The sequence below is a fragment of the Dendrobates tinctorius genome, unplaced genomic scaffold (genome assembly GCF_039654945.1).
Source record: "Dendrobates tinctorius isolate UK_male_01 unplaced genomic scaffold, ASM3965494v1 ptg000055l, whole genome shotgun sequence".
Lineage (NCBI taxonomy): Eukaryota > Metazoa > Chordata > Amphibia > Anura > Dendrobatidae > Dendrobates > Dendrobates tinctorius.
The window spans coordinates 5,701,061-5,716,932 of NW_027361723.1; positions in this window are offsets into that span (position 1 = coordinate 5,701,061).

Consider the following 15,872-nt stretch of genomic DNA (forward strand, 5'->3'; position numbering starts at 1 on the left):
TGGTGCAAGGTGGTTGGTGAGGTTATAGGGTCTCTATGGTTGGTGCAGGGTGGATGGTGAGGTTATAGGGTCCCTAGGCTGGTGCAAGGTGGTTGGTGAGGTTATAGGGTCTCTATGGTTGGTGCAGGGTGGATGGTGATGTTATTGAGTCACTAGGCTGATGCAGGTTGGTTTGTGATGTTTAGAGATGAGCGAATTTGTTCGGATTTTGTCCTCCAATCTGATTTTGACATATTCGAACACTATTCGTGCGAAATGTTTGTCTTATGATCAGTTCCGATCATATTCAGTAATTTCTACTCCCATTGACTCTAATGACGTTCGGCAGTGTTCGACAATTATTGAAAAAAGAATATACGCTTCCGTTCATATTCAGAACCAAATCTGAAGAAATTCGCTCATCTCTAGTGATGTGATAAGGTCACTATGGTTGGTACATAGTGGTTGGTGATGTTGTAGTGTCCCTAGGCTGGTGCAAGGTAGTTGGTGAGGTTATAGGATCTTTGTGGTTGGTTCGGGATGGTTGGTGATGTTATAGGGTCACTATGGCTGGTTCAGGATGGTTGGTGATGGTTGGTGTCACTATCACCAAGCCCTATTCTACAACTGTTCTAAACCAGAATATCACAAGAAATAACCAACTAAATAAATAGTAGTCCATCAGTGCTTTAGAACATGAAGGTCATTCTTTCTGGAAAATTGTAAGAACCTTAAATGTATCCCTTATTGCAGTCATGAAAACCATCAATCACTCTGATGAAATTGGCTCTTATGAGGACCGACAAAAATGACCTCTGCTACAGAGGATAAGTGCATCAGGGCTTCCAGTTTCTACATGAGTGGTCTCCACTGTGCAGTGTGGCAGGGGCGATGTGTAAGTGGGGGGAGCATTGCTGGTGACACTGTTGGTGATTTATTCCAAATTCATGGAACATTAGCTATCATGGTGACAGTGACCGCCATTACATCTGGTTTGTAGTTGGTGGGGCCAAAAACACCTCCAGGTGATGTAACCAAGAAAGAGAAGGATGGAGGCTGAGTCAGATGACATGGCCTCCACAGTCACCGACCTCAACCCAATGGAGATGGTTTGGGATGAGTGGAACAAAGAGTGAAGGAAAGTAACCGACAAGCACCTCCTTTAGGACTACTGGAAGCCTCCAGGTGACGACTTGATGAAGTTGCTAGAGTGAAGCCAATGGGAAGTAAAGCTTCAGAGTAATGGGGAACACCTGAGGTCTAATACATACTGTGCTTTCTCACATGTTTCTTTGCTCCTTGTTTCCATATATTCCTTTGTAGTTTTGTTGCCTTCACTCTGAATCCACAATGTACAAATTCCAATAAGAACAAGGAAAACCACTACACGAACACCTGTGTCCAGACGTTTGACTGGTGTTATATTAAGGCATGATGTTGCCTAAAATCGGCAGAAAACTAATTGTGACAGGAGCGAGAAGGAGTCAGAAGTGACAGTAATCTGGTTGTCTCTGGGATGACGGTAACCAGTAGCATAGCTACTGGGGGGGCAGAGTGTGCTGTTAGCCCAGGTCTCACGCTCTGAGGGGCCGACCCGGAGCTATGTCGATGCCTATAAGTTGACAGCAATGATGAAAGAGGGACAGTCAGCTGATGCTCCCTCCTCCATCAGTCTTCCGCAGTGTCTGACGTTTCAGCGCAGCAGGTGAGATGATGTCACCACATGGCGCGCACTGCCATGAGATGTGTGGGTGATTCAGAACTCACACTGCAAAGACCAGAGCAGGGGGGAACGAGGAGGAGAGGCGAGTATTTTTTTTTTTTTTTAAATCAATGAGAACATTGTGGTGGCCAGAATACTATTTGGAGGACTATGGGAAGTGCATTATACTGTATGGAGGACTATGGGGAGTGCATTATACTAAATGGAGGACTATGGGAAGTGCAGTATACTGTATGGAGGACTATGGGGAGTGCATTATACTATATGGAGGACTATGGGAAGTGCAGTATACTGTATGGAGGACTATGGGAAGTGCATTATACTGTATGGAGGACTATGGGAAGTGCATTATACTGTATGGAGGACTATGGGGAGTGCATTATACTATATGGAGAACTATGGGAAGTGCAGTATACTGTATGGAGGACTATGGGAAGTGCATTATACTGTATGGAGGACTATGGGGAGTGCATTATACTATATGGAGAACTATGGGGAGTGCAGTATACTGTATGGAGGACTATGGGAAGTGCATTATACTGTATGGAGGACTATGGGGAGTGCATTATACTATATGGAGGACTATGGGCAGTGCAGTATACTGTATGGAGGACTATGGGGAGTGCAGTATACTGTATGGAGGACTATGGGGAGTGCATTATACTATATGGAGGACTATGGGAAGTGCAGTATACTGTATGGAGGACTATGGGAAGTGCATTATACTGTATGGAGGACTATGGGAAGTGCATTATACTGTATGGAGGACTATGGGAAGTGCATTATACTGTATGGAGGACTATGAGGAGTGCATTATACTATATGGAGAACTATGGGAAGTGCAGTATACTGTATGGAGGACTATGGGAAGTGCAGTATACTGTATGGAGGACTATGGGAAGTGCAGTTTACTTTATGGAGGACTATGGGGAGTGCATTATACTGTATGGAGGACTATGGGAAGTGCAGTATACTGTATGGAGGACTATGGGAAGTGCAGTTTACTTTATGGAGGACTATGAGGAGTGCATTATACTGTATGGAGGACAATGGGAAGTGCAGTATATTGTATGGAGGACTATGGGGAGTGCAGTTTACTGTATGGAGGACTAAGGGAAGTGCAGTTTACTTTATGGAGGACTATGAGGAGTGCATTATACTGTATGGAGGACTATGGGAAGTGCAGTATACTGTATTGATGACTATGGGAAGTGCAGTATACTGTATGGAGGACTATGGGAAGTGAGGTTTACTTTATGGAGGACTATGAGGAGTGCATTATACTGTATGGAGGACTATGGGAAGTGCAGTATACTGTATGGAGGACTATGGGAAGTGCAGTATACTGTATGGAGGACTATGGGGAGTGCATTATACTGTATGGAGGACTATGGGAAGTGCAGTATACTGTATGGAGGACTATGAGGAGTGCATTATACTATATTGAAAGATATGTAGTGGCTATTATAACATTTGAAAGGCAATGTAGGAGCCTTTATACTGTAAGCATGCAGTTATATAATGTGAAGGTTTTGGTGGAGTCCATCATATTGCGTGGAGGACTGCTTCGGAGTCATTATATGGTGTGGGGCTATAGTACTGTATGCAGGCCCAGTATACTGCATGGAGGGCTGTGTGGGGTTCACAGTTGAGGGATCATACAGTGTTGGGGTCACCATACTTTTCCGGGGGAGTTTAGATGTGGGGTACTGTGGAGGAATTCACTGTGGGGGTATCTTACAGTGTTTGTTCAACACTTTTGTTGACATTATATTTCATAAGTGCAATGTGAGGGGATATACTGTAGGGCTCCTGTAGGAGGAAAATCATTGGGTACACAGAACCACACAGCAGGTGCAGTAATAGGGACACATACGGCAGCAGCGGCTCAGTATTGGGGTACCAGCAGGATGAGGAGTTTGTGCAGGTTGGGAATAGATGGGGAAAGTGCTGAAAATATGAAAGGTGAAATGTGTCTGTGCTGTAATCTCTGCAGACAAGTCTTGACTGGAGAAGTTGTCATGGCGGTCTGGGCCAGATGGAAAAGACGGGAAAAGTGATTGGTGTTGGTCACTGTATAGAGATTATTTTCAGTAGCAGCACGGTCATCTGCTGAGCTTCTCCTCCATTATTGTAATCAGGGTTACCTGGTTAGGGGCCACTCAGAAGTTTTGTCCCCCTTAACCAATCCTCTTTGTATGCTACTGACAGTAACACATCGTTGGTTTTAATCTTTGTGTTACAGTCTATGGATGGAGGTGTGACGGCGCTGTCCGCGGTGCTGAAATATTCACTGTGTAGGAAAGTGGATTTAGTCAGCGGTCATGTTATATGCAGGTGATCTGGTCTGTCCACTGCATTCTCCAAATGTGACAAAATAGTGAATTAATAGAGTGGGGGGAAATAAGTATTTGATCCCTTGCTGATTTTGTAAGTTTGCCCACTGACAAAGACATGAACAGTCTATAATTTTAAGAGCAGGTTAATTTTAACATTGAGAGATAGAATATCAAAAATAAAATCCAGAAAATCACATTGTATAAATTATATAAATGTATTTGCATTTTGCAGTGAGAAATAAGTATTTGATCCCTCTGGCAAACAAGACTTAATACTTGGTGGCAGGCTCAGCAGTCAGGTGTTTTTTTTGTAGCTGATGATGAGGTTTGCGCAGGAATTTTGGCCCACTCCTCTTTGCAGATTATCTCTAAATCATTAAGATTTTTATGCTGTCACTTGGCAACTCAGAGCTTCAACTCCATCCATAAGTTTTCTATGGGATTAAGGTCTGGAGACTGGCTAGGCCACTCCATGACCTTAATATGCTTCTTTTTGAGCCACTCCTTTGTTGCTTAGGCTGTATGTTTTGGGTCATTGTCTTGCTGAAAGACCCAGCCACAACCCATTTTTAATGTCCTAGCAGATAGAAGGAGGTTGTCACTCAGGATTTTACGGTACATGGCTCCATCCATTCTCCCACTGATGCAGTGAAGTAGTCCTGTGCCCTTAGCAGAGACACACCCTCAAAACATGATGTTCCCACCTCCATGCTTGACAGTGGGGATGGTGTTCTTTGGGTCATAGGCAGCATTTCTCCTCTTCCAAACACGGCGAGTTGACTTGATACCAAAGAGCTCAATGTTTGTCTCATCTGACCCCAGCACCTTCTCCCAATCGCTCACAGAATCATCCAGGTGTTCATTGGCAAACTCCAGATGGGCCTGCACACGTGTCTTCTTGAGCAGGGTTGTAAACCTTTACAGTGTAATGAGATACCAATGGTTACCAATGGTGTTCTTGGTGACTGTGGTCCCAGCTGCCTTGAGATCATTAACAAATTCCCCCCGTGTAGTTTTAGGCTGATCTCTCATCTTCCTCATGACCAAGGATACCCCACGAGGTGAGATTTTGCATGGTGTCCCAGATCGATGTCGATTGACAATCATTTTGTATTTCTTCTATTTTCTTACTATTGCACCAACAGTTGTCTCCGTCTCACCCAGCGTCTTACTTATGGTTTTGTAGCCCATTCCAGCTTTGTGCAGGTCTATGATCTTGTCCCTGCATCCTTATAAAGCTTTTAGGTCTTGCCCATGTTGTAGAGGTTAGAAGTCTGACTGATTAATTGAGGCTGTGGACCGATGTCTGTTATAAAGGTGAATATGTAAGACAGCTGTCTTTAATGCAGGTAACGAGTTGATTAGGAGTGTAACTGGTCTGTAGGAGCCAGAACTCTTAATGGTTGGTAGGGGATCAAATACTTATTTCTTACTGCAAAATGCAAATAAATGTATATAATTTATACTGTACAATGTGAATTTCTGGATTTTATTTTTGATATTTTATCTCTCAATGTTAAAATTAACCTACCCTTAAAATTATAGACTGTTCATATCTTTGTCAATGGGCAAACTTACAAAATCAGCAAGGGATCAAATACTTATTTCCCCCACTGTATATACAACTGCTTCTCACATAATTAGAATAGCATCAAAAAATGAATTTATTTCAGTTCTTCGATACAAAAAGTGAAACTCATATTACATAGAGTCGTTATACACAGAGTGATCTATTCCAGGTGTTTATTTCCGTTAATGTTGATGATTGCGGCTTATGTTTCAGTAGCTCCAGAATCATGGGGAAGACTGCTGACCTGAAAGATGTCCATAAGGCAGTCACTGACACACTCCACAAGGAGGGGAAGCCACAAAAGGTCATTGCTAATGTAGCCGGCTGTTCACAGAGTGTATCCAAGAATATTAACGGAAAGTGGAGTGGAAGGAAAAGTTCTGGTGTAAAAAGGTGCACAAGCAACTGGGATAACCGCAGCAGCGTCTCATCCATGCAGGGAGTCACTCACAATGCGTGGGGGCTTCTCATCTATGGAGGGGTCACTCACAATGTGCAGGGGGCTTCTCATCCATGGAGGGGGTCACACACAATGTGTGGGGTCTTCTCATCTATGGAGGGGATCACTCAATATGTGGGGGCTTCTCATCCATGGAGGGGGGTCACACAATGTGTGGGGGCTTCTCATCTATGGAGGGGGTCACTCACAATGTGTGGGGGCTTCTCATCCATGGAGGGGGGGTCACTCACAATGTGCGGAGGCTTCTCATCCATGGAGGAGGGTCACTCACAATGTGCGGGGGCTTCTCATCCATGGAGGGGGGGTCACTCACAATGTGCGGGGGCTTCTCATCCATGGAGGGGATCACTCACAATGTGTGGGGGCTTCTCATCCATGGAGGGGGGTCACTCACAATGTGTGGTGGCTTCTCATCCATGGAGGGGGGTCACTCACAATGTGTGGGGGCTTCTCATCCATGGAGGGGGGTCACTCACAATGTGTGGGGGCTTCTCATCCATGGAGGGGGGTCACTCACAATGTGCGGAGGCTTCTCATCCATGGAGGAGGGTCACTCACAATGTGTGGGGGCTTCTCATCCATGGAGGGGGGGTCACTCACAATGTGCGGGGGCTTCTCATCCATGGAGGGGATCACTCACAATGTGTGGGGGCTTCTCATCCATGGAGGGGGGTCACTCACAATGTGTGGTGGCTTCTCATCCATGGAGGGGGGTCACTCACAATGTGTGGGGGCTTCTCATCCATGGAGGGGGGTCACTCACAATGTGTGGGGGCTTCTCATCCATGGAGGGGGGTCACTCACAATGTGCGGAGGCTTCTCATCCATGGAGGGGATCACTCACAATGTGTGGGGGCCTCTCATCCATGGAGGGGATCACTCACAATGTGAGGGGGGTTTCTCATCCATGGAGGGGATCACTCACAATGTGAGGGGGGTTTCTCATACATAGAGGGGGTCACTCACAATGTGTGGGGGCTTCTCATCCATGGAAGGGGTCACTCACAATGTGTGGAGGCTTCTCATTCATGGAGGGGATCACTCACAATGTGCGAGGCTTCTCATCCATGGAGGGGATCTCTCACAATGTGCGAGGCTTCTCATCCATGGAGGGGATCTCTCACAATGTGTGGGGGCTTCTCATCTATGGAGGGGGTCACTCACAATGTGTGGAGGCTTCTCATTCATGGAGGGGATCACTCACAATGTGCGAGGCTTCTCATCCATGGAGGGGATCTCTCATAATGTGTGAATGTGTGGAGGCTTCTCATCCATGGAGGGGGACACTCACAATGTGTGGAGGCTTCTCATCCATTGAGGGGATCACTCACAATGAGTGGGGGCTTCTCATACATGGAGGGGATCACTCACAATGTGCGGGGGCTTCTCATCCATGGAGGGGATCACTCACAATGTGTGGGGGCTTCTCATCTGTGGAGGGGGGAGCTGTGGCGCCCCCAGGGGTTTAGTCGCCACACTCGTTTTGCCTTCCTCCAGGGGAGGGTAATGCCAGGTTTGGAAGCAGTGATGGGTCTCTCCAGCAGTTAACCTAATGCATGCAACACAGTTCCACTCCGGGCCAGCAGGGGGATCTCTGAACCAGGATTGAGGAGCAGAGTACTCTCTGACGGTCAGGAGAAAGGAGTAGTCAGATAGTGTGAGGAGGTCCACGTGTGCAGGCGTGTGGAGCGGGGTGGAGGTTGAGCTCCGAGAGGAGAGCTCCCTCACCGCTAGAGCGCAAAGACTGGAGCCTGGTCTCCACGGTGGTACGGATACTAACGGTCCTGCCACAGATACCAGAGGAGTAGGAGGCTGTAAATGCCCTGCTCTCACCAAAGACTTGGGACACAACAGCAATTGAATAGAGAGCCAGGACTCAGGAGAGGAGTCCCCTAGAGAGGCTACAGCTGTCTGTCATACAAGTAAAGTTCTAGGAACATCTGAAGAGAGGCATTTCAGAGTAACTAAGTACTGGAGTGCTTCACACTACAAAGCGATAGGAAGGAGACTGCACAGCCCTTCTGCTGAGATAGAATCCTGATCCGCTTCCAGGCTAACCTGCTCCAATACCATCTGTAATCAGGACCCTGGACTGCATATACTCAGTAAAGGTACAGAAACTACAACCGCTGTGTCTTGTCTGTTCCCTACGCTTTCGGCACTGCTGCATCCCCGTGCCAGCTACATCTACACTGCCCTGGGACTACAGCTCCACCTGTGGGGAGCTTTGCCATCTAAGCTGCACATACCATCAGTCCCAGCGGATCTGTATGCAGCATTGGCCTAACACCACATTTGCCAAACACCACGGGTGGCGTCACAAACTATTCTGCCAATAACTACATCTCCCCATTGCTTGGGTGCCCAGGGCCATGGACCGGGTCACCGCTGCTGTGACACATCCCCCTGACACCGGCACGGTACCGAGTACCTCACTGCCCTGGGAGGGCGACCCAATTTGGTGTCACAAACAGGATTACGGAGCCCGGTGTCCCCGGGTCCTGTGTGCCATAGACTGTGTTTGTGAACTGTGAATTTGGCGCCATTTGCCGCCATTGCCGCGCTGCTTGGCGCGCATGGGAAGAAAGAAGCGGGCCTTCGTGGGCGGAGCCTGCCACAGAGCGCGACGAAGTGACGTGCCGCACGGGAAGAGAGGACAGCGCGCGAGAGGAGGAGGAGCTGAGGCCTACAGCCCGGAGCTTCGGGCCTGCAAAGCGGCCGCCGGTGAGCTCCCGCAACCCCCGGCCCTGGCTAACGTTAACTAGGGGGGGAGAGAATGTCTGCGCCACAAGCCATTGTAGCGGCGGACGGCGCTGCCAACCCCGCGGTACCGCCAGGAGGAGCACCCGCCGTAGCGGTCCTCATAATGCTGCTATCCATGCCCTACATACCGGGAGCGGCCTGGCTACCGCAGTACTCGGGTGAGTCCCACACCCTGAGTGAATTTAAAGAAAGACTGTGTAGTTTGTTTAAAGTTTACCCTCTGTCTGAAGACCTTAAAGTGAACATCCTGATTGGGCAGCTAACGGGTGCAGCACAGAGAGAAGTGAAAGCCTGGCAGGACACTGATAAAGAGACTGTTGCAAAGATCCTGGCCAAGCTGAGAAGCATTTTTGACACCCGCACTGCAGCTGAAATTAAGATGAGGTTCTTTGGCTGTAAACAGAAGGCGCAGGACAGTATCAGGGACTATGCCCTCAACCTGCAGGAGGTGCTGCGAGCAGTTAAGCAAGTTGACTCTGATAGTGTGAAAGAAGAAGACAAATTGTTAAAGGAGCAGTTCATCGAAGGACTCCTGTCCAGTACCCACAGAGGACAGTTACGCATCATTACCCTGCAAAACCCTGATTTGAACTTTGCTGAGTTTAAGGACAGGGCTATCTGGGTACTGCAGGAATCCTCTGACAGCCGTCCAGCGCCCCCTAGGCGCCCAGCGATCACCTACCATCAGGAAGCTACATCCTTTCCTTCCATCCCTGTAGAGGCTGATGCCCAGACCCTGGATAAAGATCCAACAGGGAAGCTGCGTCTTCAGGTCCAGGAGCTGACCAAAGGAATGGCTGCACTCACCAGAACCGTGCAGTCCCTGCAGGATTCCTCCAAAGAAAAGGTCCAGCTTGCTTCCAGTCCAGAGGATGTCCCGTGGCTCCGGAGGAGGAGAACCCCACCACTTCGAGGAAGGAACAACGATCTCTACGACCAGGACCGACATCCCATCTGTCGCCGCTGTTACAAGGCAGGTCATCTTGCAAGGTACTGTCCTTTAAACGAGCAACCCCTAGGGCAGAGGGCCAACCCCCAGGAGTAGGATCACCAGGCCCAAGGAACTGGAGAGCCAAGTATGTGGGAGAGAGATCGATCCTTCCTGTGGTGATTGACGGCATCCCCATGAACGCTTTGCTGGACACTGGCTCCCAGGTGACCACTATGCCGTATATTTTGTACAAGAGGTACTGGGCTGATTCTGAACTCACCCGTGGCCCCACTGATGAACTAACTGTAGTTGCTAGTAATGGTCATACCTTGCCGCAGATTGGATGCAAGGAAATTTCTGTTAAAGTGGGGCAGGTGGAGCTAAAATCACAAGGTCTGATAGTTGATATTGACCGACGTGAATGTAATCCCATGATGACTCTTGGTACAAATGTAATTGAAAACTGTCTGTCCGAGGTTATTGTCTTGTTACAACAGGTGGCTGAGACTGCTGGTTCCGGTGAACAACGAGTCCTGCAGAAGGAGATCCGAGCCCTGATGCAAAGGCAAGAGGTAGAACTCTCAGGCGGAGAGATTGGCAGCGTCAGAGTGAGTGATGCTTTTCCCATTGTAATACCCCCCAGATGTGAAATGTTGGTTTGGTGTCGGGCAGCTATAGGCCTCAGAGAGAGAGATTACCAGGCATTGGTAGAACCAGTATACTCCGAGAGCAGGCCCACTGTCCTGACAGCCAGAGGGGTAGTTCACAGTTGCTAAGCTGCTTACTGTCAGTAACAATGCAATACAGGCAGCAGAGCCCTTGGTCTCATCCGACCAGGTGGAGGACAATGGCTCTGTAAAGCAGCTGGAGGAGTGGTGTCAGCAACTGCAGGTGGTTGATGTACGAAAGGGGAGAGTACCTGTATGCCTTCTGAATTGTGGGGAGGAGGAAACCACAATACCTCGGTACGCCACAGTTGCTAAACTGCTCACTGTTAATAACATCTCATTGCAGGCAGCAGAGCCTTTGGTCTCATCCGATCCGGTGGAGGACAATGGCCCTGTCAAGCAGCTAGAAGAGTGGTGCCAGCAACTGCAGGTGGGAACTGACTCTACACCCTCATACCAGAGAAATGGGGCTTACAGAGTGACACAAGAGTATGAGCGGGTATTCAGCAAACACTCACTAGATTTTGGGCAGGCAAAAGGGGTGCAACATCATAGCCCCACTGGAGACCATCCACCCATAAAGGAGAGGTACAGACCTATACCCCCAACACAGTACCAGTGTGCTAAGAGTATGTTGAAAGAGATGAAGGAGGCAGGGGTCATCAGAGACAGTTGTAGCCCATGGGCAGCTCCAATAGTGTTTGTAAAGAAAAAGGATGGTACCATGAGAATGTGTGTTGATTACAGGAAAATTAACAGCATTACACATAAAGACGCCTACCCATTACCTAGAATTGAGGAATCATTAGCTGCACTTAAAACTGCTAACTACTTTTCCACCTTGGATCTCACCAGTGGGTATTGGCAGGTTCCCGTGGCAGAGGCAGACAAGGAGAAAACCGCATTTACCACTCCAGTGGGTCTCTGTGAGTTCAATTATATGTCATTTGGACTCTGCACTGCTCCAGGAACATTTCAGCGGCTGATGGAGTGTTGCCTGGGACACATGAACTTTGAAACGGTCCTGTTGTACTTGGATGATGTCATCGTTTTCTCCAAGACCTATGAAGAGCACCTGGAACACCTGGCCGAATTGTTTGAAGCATTGTCCAATTTTGGCCTGAAAGTGAAGCCTTCAAAATGCCACCTCCTGAAGCCTAAGGTACAGTACCTCGGTCATGTGGTCAGTGCAGAAGGTCTGGCACCAGATCCTGACAAGGTCACGGTCATCCGGGACTGGACGAAGCCCAGCAACCTCCATGAGGTATGCCAATTCCTTGGACTGGTAGGCTACTACCGGAGATTCATCAAAGGCTTTACTGAAATAGCCACCCAGATGCAAAACCTTCTGGTGGGGCAATCCAAGAAAGGCAAGCAGAAGAATTCCACAAATGAATGGACTGAAGAGATGGAGAGGTCTTTCACCAGATTAAAGATGGCTCTCACAGGTGACGAAGTTCTGGCCTACCCAGATTATGACAAACCCTTTGTGTTGTACATGGATGCCAGCAACGTGGGATTAGGAGCAGTACTGTCGCAGGTACAGAATGGAAAAGAGAGAGTGATCTCCTATGCCAGCAGGAAGCTGCGTCCCACTGAGAGGAACCCTGATAATTACAGTTCTTTCAAGCTGGAGTTCCTTGCCATAGTCTGGGCTGTCACCAAAAGGTTCAAGCATTACCTAGCTTCGGCCAAATTTACAATCTTCACGGACAACAACCCGTTGACCCATGTGGACACTGCCAGGCTAGGAGCACTGGAGCAGCGATGGATGGCTCGGTTATCCAATTATGAGTTTACCATCAAGTACCGGGCAGGGCACAAGAATGCCAATGCTGATGCGCTATCCAAGATGCCTAATCTGCCAGATGCAGGAGAAGACCCTGAGGCTCTGGAAGAGGTAGAATTGCCTCCTTTCCACCGGCCACTGGCGTCCCAACGTGCTCAAGGAGTGAGAAACAGGCGGCCTGACTTGAAGGAAGTCACTATGAATCCATTGCCCCATCATGATTGGGCAGAAGCGCAAGATAATGACCCTGCAGTCCGCCTGGTGAAAGAGCCGCTGACACAAGGTGACTCGCGCCCAGAGTTGAATTCTCCTGAAGAAACTCATCAGTTGTGGAAGGAAAGAGGTCGGCTGTTCATTTATGAAAGGAAGCTGTGTCGGAGGAGTATCAATGCCCGCACACATGAGCTGGTCTGGCAGGTGGTGGTCCCAAAGAGAGATGCATCAATGGTTCTAGGAGCATACCACAATGGAGCTGGACACTTTGGATGGAAGAAGTTGGAAACATTGCTCCGAGAGAGGTTCTACTGGACTGGTATGTGGAAGGCCATTGAGAGGTCGTGCTGGGAGTGTGGACAGTGTAACCTGCACAGAAAGGATCGAGACAGCCAGAGAGCTCCCTTACAGCCAGTCATCACCAAACAGCCCCTGGAGTTGGTAGCCCTGGACAATTTGAAGCTGGTTCCAAGCCGGTCAGGCTGCCTCTATGCCCTTACCATTGTGGACCACTATTCAAGATTCCTGGTGGTTGTGCCCATCAAAGATCTAACGGCCAGGACAGCGGCCAGAGCATTCCAACAGCACTTCTGTAGACCACATGGTTATCCTGAGAGGGTGCTGACAGACCAAGGTCCAGCTTTCGAGGCAGAAGTATTCCATGAATTTTGCAACTTATATGGGTGTAAGAAGATCCGGACAACACCTTATCACCCACAGACCAACGGCATGTGCGAGAAGATGAACCAGGTAGTGATTGATTTACTGAAGACATTGCCCTTGGAGGAGAGAAATCTGTGGCCAGAAAAGTTGCCTGATCTGGTGGACCTCTACAACCATATCCCAGTGAACTCTACCAACTGTACTCCAGCATACCTGATGAGAGCAAGGCCTGGTAAGCTGCCTATTGACTTGGACATGGGAGTCCTGACGCCTGAAGTAACGTTACCAGATGCTGACTGGGACAAGGAGAGGCAGCAGCAGTACAGAAGGGTACAGGAGTGTGTGGAGAAGAGTCTGGCTCAGGCAAGGCAGAAGCAGGAGAGACTTTATAACCAAAATGCACCTGCTGTTCCTTTTTCGCCAGGAGAACAAGTTCTCAAGAGAAAAAGAAGACTGCATAAGCTGGATGATCAATGGGAAGAGGAGCCCTATACAATTCTGCCCTCGAGCTTTGATAATGCCAAAGTATGCCTTGTTAGCAAAGATGGAGGAGAGACCTCAGCAGCGGTATCCAGAGATCACTTGAAGTTATGCCCTGACCAGTTGAAAGAAAAAGCGGGAGGATCGGATAACATCCCACCTACAGAGGAAGAAAAGACAGTCAGTACTGTGCTGGGAGAGTTCCCTGCGAATTGGACTAGAGCTAATGATGCAATCGTGGTGCCGGTGTTGTTATTTCCCCAAGTAGAAGCACAGGAGAATAGGACTCAAGAAGACCTTGAAGATCGAGAAAATCAGGCAACAGAGGCCACACCAGCAGTGGAGTCAGAGAACCCTCGCCCTGCCAGTGGTGAACCTGTAGTGCCCGTGGTGAGTCCAAGAGTTCACAGACCAGTTAGTGTCCCTGTGCTACGTAGAACTAGAGCATTACACACTACACCGGTAGTTAGAACGAGACAAACAGTAAGGCCCACTACAGTACCTGTGTTACGCAGATCCACTCGTACCACACAGGGTGTACTACCAGTTAAGTTCCATATATAAAGTAATGTAATTGTTGAAATTTTGTAAATATGTAACTATTTTTCAAGTTTTGTGCCTACAGGTAACCTGTAAGAGTTCCTTGGAGTTTTGTGTTTTTCTTCATGGACACTGAACCACAGGACTTGTGTGTGGTCAAAAACTTTCACCATTTGCCCAGGAATGGACCATGGACATTGATGTTGGACTTGTCATCATAGGATCATTTTTGAGCACTTGGTTTTTGTACATTTTTCATTTTTAAATCTTGTACAACTATTACTGTCAAAATGTTTATATGTTGTTTTTCATGTTTTTGTTCAGCCCAGGAGTGCTGACTTGCACTAGGGGGGAATGTGGCGCCCCCAGGGGTATGGTCGCCACACTGGCTTTGCCTTCCTCCTGAGGAGGGTAATGCCAGGCTTGGAAGCAGTGATGAATCTCTCCAGCAGTTAACCTAATGCATGCAACACAGTTCCACTCCAGGCCAGCAGGGGGAGCTCTGAACCAGGATTGAGGAGCAGAGTACTCTCTGAGGGTCAGGAGAAAGGCGTAGTCAGATAGTGTGAGGAGGTCCACATGTGCAGACGTGTGGAGCGGGCTGGAGGTTTGGAGGTTGAGCTCCGGGAGGAGAGCTCCCTCACCGCTAGAGCGCAAAGACTGGAGCCTGGTCTCCACGGTGGTACGGATACTAACGGTCCTGCCACAGATACCAGAGGAGTAGGAGGCTGTAAATGCCCTGCTCTCACCAAAGACTTGGGACACAACAGCAATTGAATAGAGAGCCAGGACTCAGGAGAGGAGTCCCCGAGAGAGGCTACAGCTGTCTGTCAAACAAGTAAAGTTCTAGGAACATCTGAAGAGAGGCATTTCAGAGTAACTAAGTACTGGAGTGCTTCACACTACAAAGCGATAGGAAGGAGACTGCACAGCCCTTCTGCTGAGATAGAATCCTGATCTGCTTCCAGGCTAACCTGCTCCAATACCATCTGTAATCAGGACCCTGGACTGCATCTACTCAGTAAAGGTACAGAAACTACAACTGCTGTGTCTTGTCTGTTCCCTACGCTTTCGGCACTGCTACATCCCTGTGCCAGCTACATCTACACTGCCCTGGGACTACAGCTCCACCTGTGGGGAGCTTTACCATCTAAGCTGCACATACCATTAGTCCCAGCGGATCTGTATGCAGCGTTGGCCTAACACCATATTTGCCAAACACCACAGGTGGCGTCACAAACTATTCTACCAATAACTACATCTCCCCATTACTTGGGTGCCCAGGGCCACGGACCGGGTCACCGCTGCTGTGACACATCTCCCTGACACCGGCCCGGTACCGAGTACCCCACAGCCCTGGGAGGGCGACCCAGAGTCACTCACAATGTGTGGGGGCTTCTTATCCATGGAGGGGATCACTCACAATGTGCGGGGGCTTCTCATCCATGGAAGAGATCATTCACAATGTGTGGGGGCTTCTCATACATGGAGGGGATCACTCACAATGTGTGGGGGCTTCACATCCATGGAGGGGTCACTCACAAAGTGTGGGGCTTCTCATCGATGGAGGGGATCTCTCAAAATGTGTGGGGCTTCTCATCCATAGAGGGGATCTCTCACAATGTGTGGGGCTTCTCAACCATAGAGGGGATCTCTCACAATGTGCGGAGGCTTCTCATCCATGGAGGGGGTCACACACAATGTATGGAGGCTTCTTATACATGGAGGGGTCACTCACAATGTGTGGGGGCTTC